Below are 22,793 nucleotides of genomic sequence, written 5' to 3' on the forward strand. Positions count from 1 at the left end.
CAGTGTCCTTTTTCAGTTTTCAGCCAAGGTCCTTCCTGCTTTCCAGGTGCTTTGGTGGCTGTGGCCAGGAGAAGATGGCAGGCTGGGAAGGGCAGTGGGTGAGGTTGTGTCTGGGTCCATTGTCTGAGGGACACGGAGGTGTGGACTAGATCTCACAGGGATGGGAAGGACAACACTGTGTCCCCAGCCAGGGGTGATGTGTTTTTCTTACCTGGTAAAGCAAAATGTTAAATATAAGAGATAATTCTATGCAAGACAAGAAATGGAGAAAATGCTACAGAAGGGAAAATGGAAGGAAAAAATCTCCAAGAAACAAGGCAAGTTTTCACCATCAAGAATTTTTTTTCAGAAGAAATAGCAGAGATTTCAACTTTTTCACTGTAGTATATATATATATATGTCTGGATGTGTGTGTGTGTCAATGTCAAATCCCCCAGTCCAAGCCTGGTATGCTGACCACTCAATTGAACCTGTGAAGAACATTATACAGACCTACAGACCCAGGAATGACAAGGATTTTACAATGGGCATATACACACACAGGACCCCGAAGCCTAATAAGGAAACTCTTTACCATTTGTTTAAAGACTACATAATTTATGTTTTTCATCATCTCACAAGAGAGAGAAGGTTGTTTACTTTGATTTGTTGATGCAGCAATTTTAAACATACAGTATGGTATGTGGAGTCTATCTGGAAAAAAACACACCTTATTGATCATGGTGTAACCAACCCAAAAGCCAAGGCAGGTAAAGAAGGAAATTGTGTAAAGCATAGAGAGTGCACCATTCTCACTCATATTATACACCAGAACCCTTTTTGTGATGTTTGTGATCAAAAGCACCTTGCATGAGAGAAAAATCAAAAAGTAAGGTTGAAAATACCAGGTCTGAGTTGTGCCTTGAGGGCAGAAGGAGGGAGAGGTCCTGACAGGGTCACCACATGCTGCACAGCTCCCAGAAGCCCTGGGTTGAGGTTTGATCTCTCGGGGGCAGGTAGCTGTGGAACCAGAGGAACAGTAAGGCAACTCCACGGAAAATCCACAGTGATAAATTGTTTGCTCTTAATATAAGCAGGTTCATAAACCAATCTGATCCCTGAAGCGTGATAGAGACCAGATACCAGAAAGCACATTTTCAGCTGCAGAGCTGGCAGAAACCATACCTGGGATCCTGACCCAGGTGTATTGTTACACAGCCTTTGGACAGGTTGGATTACTCACCATGTCCTCACTAGGTTACCCAGTGCTGTTCTGTACAGTGAGGCTCTCAGAGCTAAAACAAGCTTTGATTTTGTCATCACAGGCAGAACGCTCTGTCTTGGGTCTGTCTGATGGTGCTGTGTGAGTGCAGTCTCTCTGATGGTGCTGTGTGAGTGCAGTCTCTCTGATGGTGCTGTGTGAGTGCAGTCTCTCTGATGGTGCTGCCAAGCCGAGCATCACCAGGCGTGGGGCTGAGCGTGGCCCATCGCTGACACCAGCAGCACAGTGGGCAACCTGGACAAGCCCCTGGCATGGGGCTCTCCCTGCAGCTGCCCTGGCCAGAAGGCTCCCCTTGGTTGCAGAGCGGGTGCAGCAGTGCTGCTGACCCCAGCTTGGCCAGGGGAACCACGCTGGAGCCCAGGTGACCCCGTGATCTCCTTCTGTCTCATCACCCCATCCTCCCCTCAGTCCCACAGCCAGGAGCTGACAGCCCCTCCTTTCGCTCCTGTATCCTCACATCTCCCCTTGTTTTCATTCCCAGTACACAAGCGTGCTGATGGTCGTAAGTGGGGAGAGCAGACCTTCAATTCTTCAAACTTTTTACAAGAAAAGAGTGCACTTTGCCTAATATGGGCTGCTCCCTGGGCTCTTTGCTTACATCTATAATTTTAAACAGAAGGAGTGGGTTTTGCTGGTGGCTTTTATCCCCTCCTTGTTCCCGTTTGTTTTACTGTAAGGAAAATGTAGCCACATAGTCTCACTTCTTTGTGCAAAGGGTTTGCATTCAGACAAGAGATGAGAAATAACAATTTAAGTTTGATAGCACATTTTTATAGACCTGATAATCAAATGGTAGGTGTACACTGAAAAGGCCAGATTCTGCCTTCAGTTCCTGAGCCAGATCAAAGTAGGACTAAACAAACTAGAGATCTGATTCAAACCTCTAGCTCTGTTTACACCAGCTACTTTTTTTTTTATTCTGAATGCTCTAAATATAACATAAATTTTTCCTTTTTTTTTTTTTTTGGTAATACTTGTCTTTTACATTTACATCCTAATGCAGCTGGGAATTTATTGACAGTATCTTTTATCAGAACTTCTTGCATTGTGCCAAACATCATCTGAAACATTTTGTAGAGACAGAAAAAATAATTTCACCATGCAGGGACTCGTCCTGTAGCTTAACTTTTTATTAGAGGTCATGAAATCAAGATATCAAGCCACAAAGTGGTTAATGGCTAGAGCAGACTAAGAAAATCTTCTTATCTCTTCCTGCCCTTTTCCCACTGAGATATTTTTTGACAAAATGAAGTTTTAGCTGCAGTGAAGCATTTTTACTTTCCACAGGAAAACCAAGTTTCTCGTCTAGAATATAGAAACACGTTTTATAGTAAAATTTCCAGTTTCTTATAGGAAAAATGTCTCAGCAGAAATGTTTCAACTAAATTGACTAATAGCAGTGTGCCTCTATTCCTATCTATTACTAGAATATATTCCAGACAGAACTTGAAATAAAGTAGACAGCTATTAATACAACTCTTTTCAGCTTCTGAATTCTTATGCTAGCATGATTCCCTCTGAATTTCCTTTGTTCATGCAATAATCCTTCCTTCCCTGTTCAGTACAGGCACTTGGTTTGCCTTCAGTGTTCATTTTGCACTGATGCTGCCAAATGTGGACAGTATGAACATCAAATGCTTTTCAGCATCTCATCCTTTTGCTCCCTTTGTTTGTAAAGATACCCAGGCTGTCATTATAAATACAAATATGACCTGCTGTTATGACAAACAGCAACAGCTAAAGGAGCATCAGGCAGTGCAAGGGAGGGGAGGCCACCCCTGTGTTGTCTCTTTTGGAGCTTTTGGAGGCCTCAAGGTGATGCCCACATGGATGAGCATGGTGTCCCAGGTACAAGGTGGTGTGATAACCTGCCTCTCTGAGCTCATTAACTCTGAGACTATGCTGAGTCTCAGCCAAAAAAATCCCTTCCCACTCGTCCCTCCCAGCAATGTGCTCCATCTTCTTGGCCATGGGAAGGGTCCCATGAGGACAGTGCCAGAGATCAGAGTTGGTTGTGGGGAAAATGTGGGGTTTTTTTCTCTTTCCCTGTGTTATTTTCCAGCTGGATCAGTTTCCTAGGCTGGCTCAGAGACACGCTGTATGGGCAGGTATGTGGAGGGATTTTCCCCGGGGCTGGCGCAGGATGAGGTGTGGAGAGATGCAGGAATGTCAAGAACCAGCCACGCTCTTGAACAAGACCCCTCATCCCCACATCTTGGCCCAGGAGCAGGGGGAGCAACCTCTGGTGAAATGGAACACAAATGCCTCCAACAGGCTCTTGATTAAGCCATTATGTTTGTGACTAATTTCTTAAATATCTGTTTTTGTTCTTGTGTTCTCTCAAGGGCCTCCCACCCTGCAGTTGGCTCACACGTGAGCAGGTGCTGCTGGCACGTGCCAGTCCCTCCACCCCTGCCCCTGTACCGAGCCCCAGCACTGCTCCTCTGGTATCCCCCATCCCCAGCACTGCTCCTCTGGTATCCCCCATCCCCAGCACTGGGGATGGATTCTGCCCAGACCTCTCCTGCTGCTGCTGGGGTCAGGGAAATTACACCATGATGTAGCTCACAACATCCAAAGACCCATCTAGGCAGGGAAAAAAAAAGCAATTTTCCTGTTTGCTTTCCCTGTCAACGAGGAAGAAAAAGGTTTGTAGAGCACAAGGTGGGTTCTGGCATAAAAAATCAAAGCATTTTCCATTTAGGAACTGTCTCATCATTCCTGTGATGCATCCACATTTCAGAAATCACTGTTTCCAGTGCTAAGTACTGCACAGACCGGACAATAGCCTTGTGGCTGGGTGATAGGGCAGGCCTGTGAACAAGCTGGTCAGCTGCACAGTGGGAATGAGAACTGTGTTTAACTGCAGCTGTTACACCACTGACAAATGAACCTGCTCTTCTCCTGAGTCAGTCTTCCTTAAGGGAATGACAGGAGGGGCCATCTCACATAATGCTGGAATGAAAAAAGTCACCGGAGCACTTGCTCAAAAATTGCAGCTCAAGCATTGCCTGAGAATAAAGTAATCCAGCAGCCTTAGCCCTGTTGGTAAAGCTCACTGTGCTTCTAGTTGAGGCATGGACACCAGAGCTGGACCTCACTTTGCATTTATGAGAAGGTCAAGCAGGAAGGAAGCCAAGGTAAGGAGTTGCATTTCCTTGAGTCAGGCATGGGTGAGAAGATTTTCACTGCTTGGATGCTACCAAAGGTCTCCTCTGTATTCTGGCAAAACCCTGCCATGATTCAAGGCATGATTTGGGGAGTTGTGGGCTGCTGGAGGAAAGAAGGCACCTGTGTGTTGAACATCCCTTTTCCATTGAGGTTTCCTTGGTGGTCCATAAGTCACATCCAGGTGCAGCAGCTCCATCTATCCAGAGGAGGCAGAGAAGGATTGGGCAAGCAGTGAATGCTGTTGAAATGGCTTCAGAATCACTCTGTATGGATCTGGGTTTGGTCCACGGGAACCAAAATGGCACAATCCACTTATTTTTGGAGCTATAGATCCCTCTTTGCTCCTGCAAGCCGTTTGCCAGCCATGCTGTGCTCTCTGCACTGCTAAAGGCCATGCAGGGTGTCAGGGAAGGCAAAGACAATCTGCAAGAAATGTCACCACACACATCTGCAGTGAGGAGAGAAAGGGCAGCAGACACCTGTCCCTAAAAACCTCACAAAACATTATTAAGCTCTGATGGCAAGAAAAATACCACTGGGAAAGGTGTTCCTATGCAGAGCTGGGGCAGGGTTGATGTCTGCACTGAGACTGTGCTGAGCCAGCTGGTGGATCTATACAATTGCCAGACCCCTTCCTTCCTCGTCCTTAACTTGGGAGAGCAGATGCAGCACCACTGAGCTCATTCCTGCTTTTTCTTCCATATTAGGTAGACCCCTAAGTGTTGTGCCCTTCGCAGAGCTCACATCATCTCCAGACAGCAGCAGATGGCACTCGACGGCTTGTGTGGTGTCCGCAACTCCTTACGCCTGTCTCGCCCTTCTGCAGGCTCCAGTTCCCTCCCGCAGCATCCTGCCCCATCACATCATCTCCTGGCAGTTCTACCACAGGAGAATTTCCCCTGTTTAAAGATATCCAGGTTCCAGCAGTGTCTGTGAGCTCCTAACCTGTGGGTTCCACTTGCATCAAACTGCTGGTGCTGTGCAGAGAGCACCGCTTTCCCAAAGAGGTGGGAAAGATGTCTCTGCCTTTGCCAATGGCCTCCTGAGGTTTGTATGAAACCTGGGGTCCTGCATCAAACTTGGGGCCCTTGTATCAAACTTGGAGCCTTCTATCAAACTTGGGGCCCTTGTATCAAACCTGAGGCTTTGCACCAAACTTCAGGCCCTGTATCAAAGGCCCAAGAGCTCCCTCACAAGCACAGGTGTCAGCAGCAAGGGAAACAATCCCATCTCATCGCAGGGGATATTAAGGAGCAATGCATCCCTGGGTCACATGATAAAGTTTTATATTTGACAAGGTTTTGTGGGGACTTCACCCTGTTTTAAAAGGAAAGCCCTGGGTACCCAATCTGGGAGCAGCAGGTGTTCATTTTGTGGCTGACAGGGCTGTGGTTGCTCCAGGCCCTTGTGAGGGGCTGAGCCGGGGTGGGACAAAGGCAGGGCTGCCTGTGATGTCCCTTGTACCATTGCCATCACAAGGGTTACCAAAATGAGAGGCACCTAATAATAGCAGTAGCAGGCAACACTGCCCCAGCCCAGCCTGGGCAAACACTGAGGGCACACACAGGCCGGAGGCTGCGCTGGACGAGAGCTGGAGCACAGACTCGGGCATCTGAGAGAGTGCTTCCCCTCTTGCACCAGTGCTCAGTCCCTCACAGGAGCTTCTCAGGCACAGCCCAGGATGGCTGCTGCTACTGCTGCTGCTGCTGCTGCTGCTGCTGCTGCTGCTGCTGCTGCTGCTGCTGCCGCCTGCCAGCTGCCTGGCTCCCTCTCCTTCCTGCCCCCCCTTCCCTGAGGCTCTTATCCCCACTTCCCCTCCTCTTATATCCCTCAGGGCCTCCCTCATCCCTTGTGTCCCTTGTCCTGTAGGCCATGGCAGCCATCATCTTCCTGGTCTGGCTTGTGCACAGCTTTATCCAGTTGGTCAGGGATGGGCTGGAGAAGGAGACCTGTCTGCAGATGGAAGTGCATGCCAAGCACCAGGAATGGCAGAGGATCCAGCTGCTGCGGGAGCTGGAGCAGAGTGGCAGCTCCTGGGGAATCACGCCTTGCAGCTATGGCCATTCTGGGCTGCTGCTGCTGTCCAGTCCTGCTCTTGGTTCTGTGCTTTCTCCTCCAGATAAGGAGCTGTGGGCCAGAGAGCAGTGGCCTGGGGAAGTACTCCAGCAATGTGGATGAGACCACAAAAGATAAAGGAAACAACGCTGTGGTAAAGAGAGTCCTGGAGAGGAGTCCCAACACACAGAGCTGAGCTTGTGGGGGCTCACACCTGTTGAGGGACTTGGTATACATTAGGAGCAGTTCAAGTTTGAGTAGTTAATATGTAGATAGTGTGCTTATCCCCCACCAATTGATAAGTAGTTATTATGTAGTTAGTGGACATATGCTCAGTAGGGAGAGTTTGTGTATTTATCCCTGCTCTCCTGTTTTCTCAATAAAAGTGTTCCAGAAGCTGGATTGTGCAAGTTCTTATTGTAGTCCACCAGTCCTATTGTGCTGAATTGGTTCTAATCAGAAATTCAGCCTATTTGCACCCTGCCCATCTTATCTCACATGATGACCTACAACTCATGAGGGTTTAATTTTTCTCTACCTTTATTGCATCAGTCACCCTACAGCCTCGCTAGGAGTCTGGTGCCACCTAAGTGGGATGCTAGATACAGAGACTGGGCTGCTGTATCAGCAGTGGGATTTGCTCCTGCATCTTTCCTCCAGATGTAGAAGTAGACTATTGATTCAGAGCTGATTTGGCTGAGAACCCTGTGGAAGGTATCTTCAGTGTGGACACTGTGCAAGGAGAAATAACTTGACGTTTTTTCACATCACAGAGCAGTCTTTGCAGCCAAGGGGAGAAGGTGTGCACTTAGCTGATAAAAATAAACAGTGCTCTTAGCTGCATTCCAGGATTTAATGTTTGCAGATCTGATATTCACTTGTGTTGCTCCAGCAAGTGTTAGTATGCTCAAATACTAAATATTTACATAGTGTGTGTCACGTGTAGATGGGGAGGAGGGAAAGTATCATCCCTCTCTCTTACAGGACAGTTAAGTGATTTTTCCATGCTTGATCTGGACCTGAAATCCATCAGAGCTCCTGGGGCACAGTGTTGCTCTCTCTCCCTGGGACTTTGGAAGCCATGCTTTTGGGAAATGGTGTCCCTTGCCAGGGGTAAAGGAAAAACAGGGAATTTGGCATGGGCAATTGGATAAAGCTTTGGATGCCCCATCAAAAAAATCAGGCCCTTGTGTGTGCTGTGATAGCATCAGTGAGACCAGGCGGCTGCACCTCTTGCACAGCTTAATTTCACACAGGAGACCATGCCAGAGATTTTAAAGTAGCAGCTGCCCCCTAATTCTAAAAATCACCCAGACTTCTGAGAAAACTCATCTCTTCCAGCCTCTGCAGCAAACAAATTGTTGCTCTTTCTGTTGACAACAAGCCATAAATTATCCCATTATAAAAGGGAGCAGCAGCCAGGGGAGCTGTGCTCAACCAGCTAGCAGGCATTTTGTTTTAGCAGGGAAGGGCAAAACCCTTGTGTTTAAAGGAGATGCCTCCCAGTTTACCCAAGGTGCCCAGCAGCCTGCTGGCTTCTATAGGTTCCTACTGTAAAGGTCACATAGATGGCTTGGGAATAATGCATTATTCCCCTTGCTCACGTCAGGCGGATGGAGCTGAAAGTCTCTCAGGACTGGTTGTCTCCTGCATGTTTATTTTATTCAGTGGTATCATGTCAGTGTGTCTGCCTAAATATAGCTTCTGTGAAGAGCATTTCTAAGTTTCCTGTTACAGTTTCACTTGCAGTTACCTTACAGTAAATGGAGGAAAATCAATGTAATCTCAATTACACACTGACTCTAAATGTGCCTTGATGGAAATTCTGCCCGGATTGATTCTCCTCTCGTGGAAACTGCCCGTCCTCTCTTCCTTTCTCCGTCTCTACCTCTCCTTTTTGTTGTAATAAATCACAATTTTATAATTTAAAACCCCCTCACTCTCCTTTCTCTGATGTGCCCTGCAGATAAGGCTTTCACAGGAACCAACAGTGCAGAAACCATGGAGTCCCTGGCCAGAGCTGCAACTGTGAAGTTGGGATTAATTGGCTCTGTGACATTAGGACATGACTATTTCAGCAGCTTCAACAAAATAAACTGAGCAGAAGGGTCAAATTCAAGGTAATCTCTGAACAGCAAACATAGAGATCATAAGCGTAGAGATCCCTTTTGTCTTTTGCAGACAAGGCAATCCTACAAGTAGCAAGAAAATGATTGATTTAAAAATTTATTCCCTTTGCTGTGGTGTTTAAATACAGCTCATTCACCCCTCCCTACTGCCTTCCAGTAATGTGTATCCACAGAAAAACTACTATTATCAAATCCCTGCAGTGTCAGTGGCAGCCGGTCACCAGTAAACAATCACAGCTATAAAATGATCCAACAGATGTTGTGCTAGAGATGAGTAGTCCAAAATAGAAAGTCTAAAAATACATCTCCAGGGCCAAATCACACCCTCTTTTTTATGCTGTGCTCTGCCATTTTTGGCCCACAATTGGCACTTTGATTCCAAATGGAGGTAGTTCCACAGCCACAAGCACACTCTGGAATAGGACAGGATGGGGGGATGTTGTCACATGGGGCCCTGACTGCAGTGACCACCCACAGACTAGTCATTATCCTAAAAAAGTTGTTGTTATTATTATTATTATTATTATTATTATTATTATTATTATTATTATTATTATTATTATTATTATTTACCACTCAAATATCCCCACAATCCAGCACCAGGGCCTTTGCTGATGCAAATAGGCTCTCAGAAATTATGCACACTGATACATATTTTTAAAAACTCAGACCTGAGGTAGGATCTAATACCCAGCATGGTTGTACTGGTATGTGCAAAAATCAAAGCACCAAAGCCTCAGCTGCTGCAGGAAAGTGGAGTAGAGTTATGGCAGAGAGAGATCAAGTCACAATAGGGGATGACACCACTGTGCTGCCCAACTCAATGGGGCTGGGGCTGGGTGTCCTGCTCTCCCATCATGGGACCCCAGTTCCTCAGTCCAGCAGGGATGTTTCATCAGGAGATTTTAGTTTTATCTTGCTTTCAAATCCTGAGATGGAGCCAAAAGGAGAGCACAGATCCCTCAGGGGCTGAGCAGCTGCTTTGCATTACAATGTCTATTAAAGCCTGGAGATGAATGCAGGGTTATTCTCTGCTCTTTTGAAAGGAGGGACTTAGAAGATGTGTTGGCAACATCCTCTCTGCAGAGAAGGGTGTCACAGCCACAGGGACCCCAAAGAGGGACCTCACAGACCTGTTGCCATCAGGTCTTAGTGAGCTTGTTCCTACAAGCAGGGAGCAGGTGACACCAGTCATTTTGGCCTATCTGGATTCTGATCCTATCAGACCTTGTGAGACAAACAAGACAAGGCCGCAGCAGCAGCTGGCTGGGAAATTTCCAGGAAAAAGAAGCAAGCAAGCAGCCTTTTCAAATCTGACCCTCTTCTTGGTTCAGGGCCCCTGCAAGGAGACTGGGATGTGAGGGAGGATGGGGCATTAAAGCCTCAAATGCGAGGTCAGCTCAAAGACCTCACTCCCAGCCCAGCTCTGTGACATGGCCTGGGAGGGAGGCTGCATTTCCCAGCTCTCATTTTGATAGAATTTCTTTGGCTCTTTAAACATTGTGTGTTTACCTTGGGTCACCATCGAATGGAGGTGGATGGGCACAACATAAGCCCTGAGCAGAAATGGAACTTGCCCAGCCAGGAAGGGGATATGGGATCAGAGCAAGGTTGGAAAGTAGAAAAGCTCCTGGAAGAGTGTAATATGCTCCACTCTTACCCCTAAAGGTGAGTGACTAGCTGCTTATAAAAGAAACAGCCACAGCTGGAGAAGCCCTGGCAGCTTCCACCCGTGCCAGCCTCTGAGGGAGGAGGGATGATCCAGAGGACACAGAGAGCTAGCACAGGCCACATCCAGTGCCCAGGGATGGCTCTGGCTGCCCCTCCACTCTGCTTGGCAAGACTGGTGTTCAGTGGGCCTGACCCAGCAGGCACATTTCTCATGGCAGTGTGGCACAGCCATCAGCCATGCCTCCATGGGGCAGCTACCCTGTGCTAGCTTACACTGGGGATGCTAACGGGGTGGGCTGAAAGGAGCTCTGCGTGCTCATCCTTCCAGACCAGGAGTCTGCTGCCTCTCTTGGCTGCTCTGGGAGGGTCAGAGAGGAGCCCTTCTCAAACTGCCAGGCGAATGTCCTTCAAAGTGCCCTACAACTTGTCCTGCAATCTGCCCTGCAAACTGTCCTACAAACTGCTGGACCAACGGCAAGGCGAGCTGCTGGCCCATGCACCACACCCATTGTCCCATTAGTCCATTTCTTACCTGTTTGCCAATTATTTCATTTCTTGGCTGTTTGTCCATTAGCCCTTTGGCCATTTTTTGCCCAGTTTTTCCCGTTTGTTTGTCCACTGCTCTCCGGGGCTGTGTGAACCTCCCTCGGGTGCTCCCGGTGCCGTCCCCTCCTCACCTGGTTCACTACTGGACCTGCCGGGCCCGGGGCTGTCCCTGGGCTGGGGATCCCCTGGTACAGCTCAGTGTAACCCTCACCCCCACACCTGCCTCAGCCACCAACTGAGACTGTCACTGCTGTTCCTCCCTCTCTGCAGCTGTGCAAAGACAACGCCCACATCCCCAGCGACTTGGGGATGAGCTGGGAGAAGATGAAGGCCAGAGAGGCTCAGCAGCTGTCTGCAGCCATTGCCCCAGAAAGTGATGATTTCTCATTTCACAGTGCAAATAGAATATTTCATGTGATCTCAGCATCCCCCCTTCCTCACTGCCCTTCCCTGGTGATGAATGTGCTTGTGCCAGCTGAGATTCAGTGGCTGAACCATGGGACACCACCACCCTGTGGCACTTACAGAAGCTTCCAAAGACATGGAGGTGGCTTTGTAATGGAAAGCAAATGGGATGTCTCCTAAAACATGTTTTCTGGAAGGGTCCTGGCTCAGTTCCAGGACAGGCAATGGCTCTTTGGTTCTGCCTGGCACAAGCTTTACATGAACTCCCTCTGCCCAAAGGACAGGGATAGTGGGTTTGGCTTCATCCCTCATCCAGCTGGAGCACATAGCATTAGCTAGGATGCTCATATTTTTTGGTGAAAGAAAATAAAACCAGAGCAAGTGTTAAGGGATGCCCAGCCTGTGTTTATTTTCTCCTGACGTGCTCACACATCCCCAGTTTTTCACAGATTAATTCATACTCCCTGTGTTGTAGCTTTTTTCAATTTTACAGAAACTCAAAGCTGAACTCATTTACACTAGAAAGAATGTTTCTCGCTTCAGCTTCCCAACATGGGTTAAAATCAATAACATTAAAGTTTATTTTAAACACTTTAGTTTAGCAAAGCAATTTTCTCAGCATTCCAGCCTGCTGTCAGTTTTTTCACTGCTATTTGCAATGCATTAGGTGTAGTAAAGGAGTGTTTCACAATCCCATCTGCTTTCAAAGAGTTTTCTAACAAACCCTGCAATGAGGATATATTTCATCTGATGACCTTGGTCAAAAACAAACACAGGCCCCAAGGTGCAGCATGTGCAAGGGGGTTGATACACTCACAAGTTTTGTTATAAAAGAGGTTTTATGTGTCACTGTCTTGCCAAAGCTGGCTGGCCTTGTGTACACCCAGCAGCATCAGTGCTGCTGGGCAGGGAGCTATTCCTTTGGCTCATTTGGAAGTCCTGAAATACATTTTATGGTTTTAAATAGACCCTATAGCCTGGGAAATGCCCATGAGCTGATGTTTGCAAATACATGATGCCATTACCTCGTCAGCAGAATAAACCCATGTGCCATATTGTTCAACAGCGGAACTTAAAAGGGATGATAGGATCTTTTTGTGAGTGAGAAGGGCTTGGAGGAGGCAAAGTGGGTGAATAAATATGCCTCAGCTCTGCAGGTAGGTCCCCTAAGGAAAGAGCAGTTGGGTTTTCTGTGCTGCAGCCCTGTCTGACTGCCACAGACCAGGCTTTCAGCAGCTGATCTGGAGCAGCTGCACACTCAGCTGCTCTCATGGAGCATTGGGCCATACATGGAGCAGGCTTTGACGTTTCCCCCCACTTCTGAAAACCAGGTCACCTCTCAGGTGCTGGCAGTGGCATTAGAAGTCTAATTTTAGGCTCCTGGCTGCAACAATCATCCCTGTAAACGCTCAGTTTCTCTGCCAAGCTTCTGTAGGCTGGAGTGGAAACTTGCATCAGGAAGGCTTTACGGTCTGCACTCTAAATGGAAATGAGAAGAAAATAGGAAGATCATCTGGACAGAGTTATCTCTGACAGGACAACACAAGCAATAGAGAAATAATTAGTTATTTTGTTTTTCAGCACAGTTTTAGGGCCCAGCTTGTGACTTCTCCCATCTTTTACCCTCCCTATAGAAGCTGCTGGCAGTTGCAGGCTGCCACCACACACAGGGTCCATGCTCAGCACCAGTTACATGTTGAAACAAAACTGGACCAGAAGGTAGCTGTGAGCAGCTTGAGATGCTGTTGGCTCTGTTGTCCCATCTCATATCTGCTTCTCATGGGAAGGGAAATGGGAACTGCAGAAAACTTGGAATTTTGTGGGAAGGAGGTGGGAGCAGGAAGGGATGGAGGAGGCTTTGAGGAAGGAGGGGACTGGATACTTGCCACCCTGTCCCCATGGTTCTACACACATAACTGATACTCTGAGATGATCCCTGGGTTATCTGAGGATGCAGATTAGCTAAGGACTTGTTTGAAAGGACAGTTCTTTTACAGTGGTGTGAGTTATCTGAGATGCAGGCTATATGCATGAAAACACAATACTTGAAGCTTCTCAATTCAAAGCATTGTGATGTGATAGTGAGATACATATTATAGGGCCTTAAATCATGTCTGCAGCACTGATTACCAATTCACATAGTCCTGTCTGAGCATGCACCAGGATCAGAGTCAGACCTGGAAAAGATTCTTTGGGGATGGACTATTCAAGTGCTCCAAATTCCTGCTCAGTCTCTAGGAGAGGATACTGATTCAGTGCTACCCTTGTTTCCTCAGGCTTTCATCTTGGAGAAAGCCTGTGCCACTTGCAGAGAAGGTTCTGCAGATATTTGGGGCACAGCAGTTACATCCAGCCACTGCCACTCTCCTAATGCAGGAGTACAGACACAGGCCAGCTGGCAGAGTGTCAAATCCTGGCCCTACAAAAACTTGTGGATTTTCTGGCATAGGTCAGGGTTTCACCATGAACATTCCTGCTCAACTTCAAACCTTTTATCTGTGCTCATTAGAACTTAAAATCCAACTGAACAGACCACCCAGGCACTGGTCAGAGAAATGCATTTTCCAGTGTCTGGAGGAACAAGGGGGTTTGCTATGTCCTGGGTCTCTTATACCCATTTACCAGGCAGAATCTGCTGTATTGTTAACTACAGCACTAACTGCCCTCCAGCTGCTTATTCCACATTTTACAGGATCTGGGCCACTCCTGCATTTGCTCTTAGTCAGGGTCTTGTGCCTTTCCAAGGATTCTGGAGGATGAGCCTGCAATTGAGTTACTGACTGGGTATCAAGGGGTTTGGTTTTCAGCGTTTTGTCTGTTTGGTTTTTTTAATATTGTCTTTATATTTAAATGGCAGTATCTAACTTTTGTCATAAGTTCTGGTGCAATATATTATATCCAAGGATTACACACCTGAGGCAAGCACTCTGACAGAAGATCCAGAGGCAGCAGGTAAGGAAGGTGCTGTAGGCACATGGAAAGAAGTTAAACATCCGTCCTGACCCCTCCTCTGTGGAAGCCAGTACAGACCCTGCACTGAAACTGCTTTCAGCAGCTCTGTTTTCCCGGCTGTATTTCTAAAGGAGAAAAAACTGTGACTTAAGGACAAAAAAACTCTTCACCTCCTCAAGCCTCCCTGAAAAAACTCTAAATCTTGTGAGGGCCAGTGCTGGTAATGATGCTCTTTTTAAATGAGCCTTAAAGAAGCCCCAGTTGGTGTGCTGAAGATGACTTCAGATAGGAGAGCTAATTACTTTGCAATCCCCAGCTGTGAATATCAAATGCTGGAAAAAGCTTCTTGTTTTACCCAACTCTGCAACTCTACAGAGGAAATAATGGCCATGCTCTGCTGGGGTAGCCTCAAGCCAGGGCTGCTGATAAGCAGCAGCAGCAGTGGGCAGGCAGACAACATCTTGAGGAGCCTCAGGGCAGGACTGCACTGGGAGCAGCCACTGACAGATGCTGGAGACCTTTTCCTGACCAGAAAAAGATCCTGTAGGGAGCTCAGAGACAGGTATGGCTCTGGAGGGAGGGAAGATGGTTTCTCTTTACATTTCTATCCCTATGTCCTTTTTCTGGTAGGGTCTGTGGTGAGAAGACCTGGAAATACAGCAAGTGCTCATTTTACTCAATAGCAGATCTGGATTTTGGTGTTCATGGTTCTTAGTAAGTTGTTGCACCCAGAGCTGTGCCAAAACAATCAAGACAAAGAAAAGTAATTCTATCTTTCTGTGCAGAGTAAGTCAACAGAGACCCTTCTCTGGAAACAACAGGGATATATTTATTTGCATCCAACCTGGTTTGGCCCTGATTTGGCAAATAAAAGCATGTAATTTCCATCAGCAAGCAGCTGAAAATTCCCCTCTGCTTTCAGAGACCTTTTGAAGTGGGGATGCCTCATATTTCTTAGAAAATTGATGAAACCTGAAAGATTAAATTACAGTTCTCTATCGTTATAGCATGGGACACCTGGGCTTCTTTAGGAGGTGGCAGAAAAAGATTATGTATAGTTTGAGGTGATCAGAAATGCAAATGTGGTTGGTGAAGTCACACACTTGCTGCATCAAAGGTGTGGGGACAAGTCTGCACCTGACTCAAGCTCCTCAGCTGATGCCACTGTGGCCATGTCTGTGCCATGGGGATTCACCAGCCCCATGGGTGCCCCAGCCTGGGCACCTCCATCTGGCAGGAGCCACCCTGGCATATTCTTCACTGTGAGAGTGGTGAGGCATTGGCACAGGTTGCCAAGAAACCTGTGGATGCCACATCCCTGTAAGTGTTCCAGGCCATGTTGGAAAGGGCTGGAAGCAACTTGATGTAGTGGAAGGTGTCCCTGCCCATGGCTGGGGGATTGGAACTGGTTGATCTACAAGGTCCCTTCCAAGACAAACCATTCTAGGATTCCTTGATGATATGAGGATGGAGGAAAGGTTTTTGTGCTGGATACTTATGGAGTTATGATCCTTTCTGGGGCCCTCAGGGGTGGGGAATGCTCTGTTTGTGCTGTGGCACAAGTCCCTCTCCTGGGCACTCCTGAGTGCTGGTGACAGAGCTGTGTGCCTCTGAGAACTCACCTCCCATCTCTGCTTGAGCCCCTTGGGATGCTGTGTTTTCTTCTCTAATAGTTTTCATCAGTGCTGAAAAGAAGCTTTTCAATGAATTCAGTGTAAAAACATCCCCTCAGATGGGTACCAACACACAACTCACTGGGGAAAACACCTCCCTGAGAAAGAACCTTTGCTTAGCTGTGTGGCAGAAAAGCTCCCACTGATGGCTGTGAGAAAAATTAAGAGCTTTTGGCTTGTGCATCTATAATTAGACTGAGCAGAAGGCAAAATATTCCGTTATGACAACTTCAGAGTTGAAAGAAATAGGTCTGAGCAGATGTTGATTTGCAGGATAAACAAATTAATTCAATTCAATTTAGCCCTCTCTACAGTTACAGTCCTTTGTTCCTCGATCTAAAGTGTCAAATACAGGGCTCATGCTGTATGCATGACAAAAAACACGTGCCAGGACAGGCACATAAATCTGCAAATAGAAAATATATCCAGTATCCTTGAGTGAGTATCCATACACCTGCTGTATTTCTATATCATCCCTTAACCTTCAGGACCTTGGCTGTTACCCAGGGCTTGTATTCCACACACTTGATTTACAAAGCCTTTGCAGCTCACCAGTGGAAGGACTGTCTTTGATGCAGGGACCTCTAAGATTACGGGGCTGCATTAGGTTGTGGTCATTAGTTTGGAGATTGAGCCTCTCAGTCTCCAAATTTTCTGGTGAAAACAATGTCCTTTGTAAAAGGCTGTTGGTGGCTTGATGATGGGAGGGAGTCAAATGGATGCAAGCATGGGGTTGGTGCTGAGTTCCTCCCTGCACATCTATCTGTTCTCACCAGGAATGGCACAATCCTTTGGAATGGGACCTTCCTTAAAGCTCTGGAAAAGCCTGAGCCCATAAAGGGTGTCAATGCAAATTGCTTGAGAAAAAACTTGGTTGGAGACAAACAAGCAAACAAATAAATGAGGGATCCCTCCTGGAGTCAAGTGCTCTTTCTGAAAAGCTGAACTGGGGTTTAAAGGGCTTTACTTCCTTCAGAGGTCTTGGAGAGGTCTGTGCCTTCTCTGACTTCCAAGTTTAGACAGAGACATAATTCAGCCCTTTTAATAACTGAAAGGCATTGAGTCTTCTTAGTCCAAAGGAGCAGATAAGCAGCTTTCTGAGTATTCAAACTCGGGCTGGTTTTATAGCTTTTACAGCATTAGTGCAATACTCTTTCTCTGCTTAATAATGTGTTTTGTATCCCATCAGGAATATTAGTGTACATACAGGCTTAGAACAATTGTCTAATATTTTTATTGTTTGGAAATTATTTTTCTGAAATTTTAGAAGAATTTATTTGATCTAGAGCACCCATGATCTGCATACAGGTGGGAGGGCTGAGCACTGCATAATAACCTGGAATGATGTTGAGCTGCTCTGTATTGGGTGCTGCTGCATGGGGTCTGACATCTCCAGGTGGCACAGAGGCAGACCCTCTTCCTTGCACCTCAGAATGACCCAGTTGGCCCAAAACTGCTTAAGGAGAAGGGAACAGCTCCTAAACCGCTCAGATGGGTCCTGTTAACTGCCCTGTGTCACCCCTAAGGCTCAGTCTGGAGTTTCATGGCAGCGTGTGCTGTTTGCTGGCAAAACAAGAAGGGCTCTGAAATGACCCAAGCTGCCTTTGATTGCTGTCCTGCACACATGAGCTTTGCTTTTGTTTTGAGCTACAAACAGGATGGATATTTGCAGCTGGAGCATGGCTGTAGCAGTAGGGCATGTCAAAAGTCATCAAACCACTGCCCCAACAGACTTGTGGGCTTTTCCCAGGCACTGAAGGCTTCCTCATGTCATGGAAGTCTTGGCTGGAGATGGGTTCTGAGCCCCCTGAAACATTTAGAGTGGTCCTGCCTAGCTCCAGACACCCCTGCTCCCAGGGGCTCAGCAGTTTCTTCTTGAAAAGACAACCAAATTTTTATTCCACATAAAAGATCTAAGTATAGTACCTGAGGGAAATAAAATTGCTTTTTTTTTTTTGTATCAAGTGTAAATGCTCTGTGCAGATTCTGCAGCGCTCTATGCACGTCCTGATGTGCTTTATGAAGTCAGCGAGGCAAAACCAGTCCTGGGAGCACCAGCCCTGCAATGCCAAACCACCACTCTCAGCTCTGACCCTCTCCCACCTTGTCCAGAAACAGGACCTTACAAAACAACATGTTTTGTAAGCAAAAAACTTCACTCCAGAAATATGAGTCAGTTTGTTAAATGTTAGCCTAGCTGCATTTTGTGTTTCCATCTCCCCTCTCTGCTTGCCAGGCAGCCCAGGGTGGGTCCTCAGGTACAGGTGACAGAAGAAACACTGGGAGAAATTCATCACCCTGTGAGTGGCAGAGCTCATGGTCCAGCTCTGTGGGATGCTTGTGGTGCAACTCCACGCCTTGCCCTCTCCAGCAGCACTGTTCAGCTCATCCTGAAACAACTATCCCATGCAAGAAGTGGAGGTGCCGTGGTGGTGAGCTGTAGCCAGAGCCCCTGCACTTGCAGGCAGGTTGCATAAGCCTTGTTTCTCTGGAAAAGCAGCTAAAAATAGCCAGGGGGGATGTGCCACGGGCTGCAGGCTCCCGCTGCCAGGTTTGTTTTATATTGCAGCAGCTCTGGGACTCGGTCCCAGGCCACGCACCGTGCCTGGAACCAGGGCTGGGGGGGCTTGGGGCCAGGGCTGGGCTGCCACGAGCCAGAGCCACAGCAGGGCTGGGGCCACAGGAGGTGCCCTGTGCTCTGCCCTGGGAGCCACAGTCCTCACTGGGAGCCTGCCCAGCTCCTGTGGGACCCCCATCCCCTGACCCACACCAAGAGCTGCTCGGGAGGATCGTTAATGAGGGGGATGGAGGTGGTCTCTGTTTCTTTATCCCTTGTAAGAGGGTTTGCACCATAAGGTGATACCTTTCTCCAGAGCAGCCTGGTCAAGTGAAAATCAACACTAGTTAAGTAAATGCTGATCATCCTGCTTAGAGACTTGAATTAAAAAGCTTTGCCAATCAGCCTTGATTGATAGAAAAAGGACAGGGCATTAGGATCAGTCATGAGGCTTCAGAAGGCAAGACATTCACTTCAATCTTTCTGTTTCCCCATTTATTAACCAGGAGCAGACCTGTATCATTAACAGCAGAATATTTACACATTGCTTTTGTCAGTGAGAAAAAACAAATGCACATATTAGAGTCTGCCCAGGAGCTAAATCCTGTGCTAGAGAGAGCTGTCGCTCTGCTGTGATCAATAAGCCTGTTAGCCTTCGCTCAGTGCCTTGGCTCCCAGAGCACCCCTGCAATCAGATCTGATTATGGTGATGTATTGGTGGGATTTTGACTGTGCTTGTCTGAGAGGCTGGTTGTGTGGAAGAGCAATAAAACAAAGAAAAAATGGTAGTAAAAAAATTGCCCTGAACAAAGACATTAGAGGTAAAACAAAGCCATTTGGAAAAATGAAGCTGGCAGCATGACTGGGAAGATGCAGCAGTTGGGAACATTGGGTACAAAGGTGGTACCTGGCTTGGCCATGTCCTGCTCCAGGTCTGGGCAGCCCAAAAGCTGCTGAGCATGATGCTGATGCTGCTGCAGAAGGGACAGTCTCCACCCTTACAAAATCAGATGACTGAGGATGTAAAGGGTTGTGGCTGCTTTGGAGGCCAGCCTGAGGCTGTGCAATTTTCATACACACCCTGCACCAGCCTAATCCTGTTCCCTTTTTTTTCCCTGGCAGCCTGTTGCAAACCCTTCTCCCCACCTATGGGGTTTTCTGAAGCACTTCCATGAATAAGCACAAACCTTGAATTCGATCTCGCCCTGATGCCACGACAGGAAGAGACAGGACAGATGCTGATGCCAGTCCCAAGGGCCAAGGAGACGTGTTGTGGACAAGGTGGAAGGTCCCAGCTCTGTGGCTGAGCTCAGGCCCCGCGGGCTCGGGGCTCCCCGTGCTGCTGACACCCTGCCAAGCTGCCATGGTAGGAGCAAGAGGGCTGCAAAGCCTCCCTGGGGCTCCCACATGATCGATGGCAGGAGAGCAGTGGGGCTGGCAAGTGGATGAGCAGCTGATGGATGGCTGGAACTCAAACCTTCGCATCCCTGCTGCAGCGCCAGCTCCGGGTCGGCAGCACAAAGCCAGCTTCACCCAGAGCCTGCTGGAACTGGGAATCTGTGCAGCAAAACCCAAGTTCTGCCTCTGGGGAGACCCACGGGGAGAGCTGAAGTCCTCCTAAAGTGCCTCGCTTTCATAATGACTAGAAAAGGGGGGCTGGAGAAAGCGCGGCATGGACTGGTGATAACTCTGGTTTTGTTTTCCTGGTTTTATTGTAAAAGGAGGACCTCCAAACGCCAGGCTGGGAGCGGGGGGCAGCCTGAAGGGCCAAAGGAAGGTTACAAAAGGAGCTGTGGGTTATCGGTGCGAGCGCATTCCTGCGGGGCCGGGCGGGCCCCTCGCACAAAGGCCGGGGAGCTGTTTGCACAGAACATTGCTTAAATTGTTTCTAGCGCTCTCAAGAGCTCCACTGCGCCTTCAGCAGCTGCTTTAGCCATTGCTGCACGAGCAGGGGTTACCCCAACACCCCCTCCCCACGAAACAGGGCAGGGCTCGGAGGGACCCACACGCCGGGCAGGGGATGGAGGCGCTTTTTAATCCACCATCCGCCTCCCCGGCCAGACGGGTCAGAAACCCGAACAGAGACCCTGCTCCCAGAGCCTGTCCCCATCCCCAGGCCCACGGCAGCAGCTGCGGCTCCGGACGGGCCCAGCAGGCCGGAGCACAGCGATGCCCCCGGCCCTGCCCGCAGCCCCCGGGGAGGAGGCGGCCGGGCTGTGCCACAGAGCGCAGGACTCTGCGAAGGGCTGGGGATGGGGCCAGGGCTGTGCCAGACACCCCAAAGCGCTGGGGCAAGGCTCATCAGACACGTTTCTATGGCACCCAGGGCCAGGTGAGATGTCCTTTGGGCCTTATTGTCAGGGAATTAACAAACTGATTTATTTTTCCCCCCCCCCCCCACCCAAGCCCCTCTCCACAAGTCCCAGGGGGTTAAAACCAGGCTGTGTCCACAGTGTGATGGACATGCACTTGGATGGCATCATTTGGAGGGGTCAGTCTCTCACGTGTGGCTTTCAGCCCCAGAGGCTTCCCACACACAGCAACAATTTGCTGTCATAAAAGGATCAAATCACGCTTTTCTTACTGTTGAATGCTCTCCCCATCAACCCATACCCGGAGAACTGACGCACAGGTGGGCACAGGAGGAGCCCAGGGATTTTTCTGTTAACGAGGCTGGGGCATGAGGGCCATTGTTAAAGACGATGGTTGACAGACATTCCCACATTTCCCATTCCCAGCCCATTTTCCTCATAACCAAGGGTCCAAAAGGGGGTTTCAGTGAGCGTCACTGCTTTTGAATGTTTTATTAGAGACTGAAGCCAGTACAGGATATTGAGCATTTCAGCAGCAGAGCAATACATTGCCTGGTTGGCAGGGTTTAATATGTATCTGATTGTATTTCCAATTACGAGAAATGCACTGAAGCCAGTCCTGAAGCAGGCCAGAGAGCTCCAAGCACCACAAATCTGGGCCATTTAGCTGCTATGAATTCTTCCTCTCTTCCCTCATGATTCATCTCGAGAGCATTTAAGTCCTTGTAAAAATGCATTGCCAATTAAAATGTGAGTGGCTCTGAAGGATTGGACAAATTGAGAAGTATCTTTTGCAGCAGGGTGGATTTGAGCATCCTTTTGTTTTGGTCTCATCAAGCAAAATCCTGCATGAGCCCATGGAAATGAAAACTCCTGCTGAAAACTTGCTTCAAAGTCTGTGGCATCCTTCCTTAAATGAAAGTGAAGTCTGGATTGGGGCTGAGGTCTCGGAGCTCCACTTCAATGCTGTGCTGTGTGAGATGCAGCATCCCAAAGCAAGGCAAGCAAAACCCTTTTGGGAGAGGCTGAGCCCAAACAGGGGCTCGATTGCAAATCGTTGGTACCTGATGTTAGAGCCATGGGGGCCACAGACACAGGAAACCTGCTGTCTCATGGGATCACTGTGTTGGAAGAGACCTTAAAGATCATCTGATTCCAACACCCCTGCCGTGGGAAGGGACACCTCTCACCTTGTCCCCTGTCCGTGCTCAGGCAGCAGCACTGCCCTGCCTGTTACCTCCACCCCGGCACAGCCACCGAGACAGAAGCTGCAAATCCATCCTGTGTGCACAGGCCTGGCTCTGATCCCCCTGAAGCCTCTACAAGCTTCAGGCGGTGGCTCCCAGCAGCTTCAAACAAGCGCATTAATCTGTGACAGCCTCCCCTGGCAGAGCGCGGGGGGCGCAGCAGGGGCGGCCCAGACAGACTTTTATGGCCACAAAGGCCACGTCGCACCTGCTGGCGGTTGTGAATAGACTTGCAGACAGCACCAGGTGTGCCATTGCAACAGATTGCACAACTGGGTGTGCCTTTCATCTATGTATAGAGCCCCGGCGAGGGGATGGAGCGTGCCCGGCAATTGTCCTAATTTAGCAAAAATGCGATTTGTCCAGCGGGCCGCCCTGCGCGGCCGGCACGTGTATTTCAGGAGCAATTATCTCGCTTGCCCTTGGCCTGGCCCCGGCCCTGGCCCTGCGGGGAGCCAGCTTTCATGGCTGGCGGGATGGAGAGATGGTAATGATGGATAACGAGAGGGGGAAAGGCAAGCGGTGCCTGCCGGGGAGCGCATCCCCGCGCCCAGGGAATCCCGCACCGCGCCGACCCCACCCGGCAATTCAGCTCGCTTGTTTACAGTGACAGCCTTTTGGGAAAGGCGTTTTTGTCATATCTCTGCTGCTGAGAGCTGGAGGAGCTCAGGGCTTGCGGACACTTTACAAATACGGTCACGAAGAGCAATAACACGCGAGCTCCCTGGACTCGCCTTCTCTTCTGCCGCCCAATAGCGAGCCCGACAGCGACACTGCATCGAAGATTTTATCATTCCAGGCTTCCTTAGAGGTC

The 22,793-nt window shown here is 48.6% G+C and overlaps 1 long non-coding RNA gene across 1 annotated transcript; it reads left to right on the forward strand.

The window, feature by feature from the left end:
- Positions 1-5,066: 5,066 nt before the first annotated feature.
- LOC147652740 (uncharacterized) lies at positions 5,067-8,583 on the forward strand. The gene is made up of 2 exons (XR_015288678.1): positions 5,067-5,479; positions 8,454-8,583. It is a non-coding gene; the product is annotated as an uncharacterized LOC147652740 (long non-coding RNA).
- The last annotated feature ends 14,210 nt before the right edge of the window (positions 8,584-22,793 follow it).

This window comes from Cyanistes caeruleus, chromosome 6 (assembly GCF_971803275.1).
Source record: "Cyanistes caeruleus chromosome 6, bCyaCae1.hap1.1, whole genome shotgun sequence".
Lineage (NCBI taxonomy): Eukaryota > Metazoa > Chordata > Aves > Passeriformes > Paridae > Cyanistes > Cyanistes caeruleus.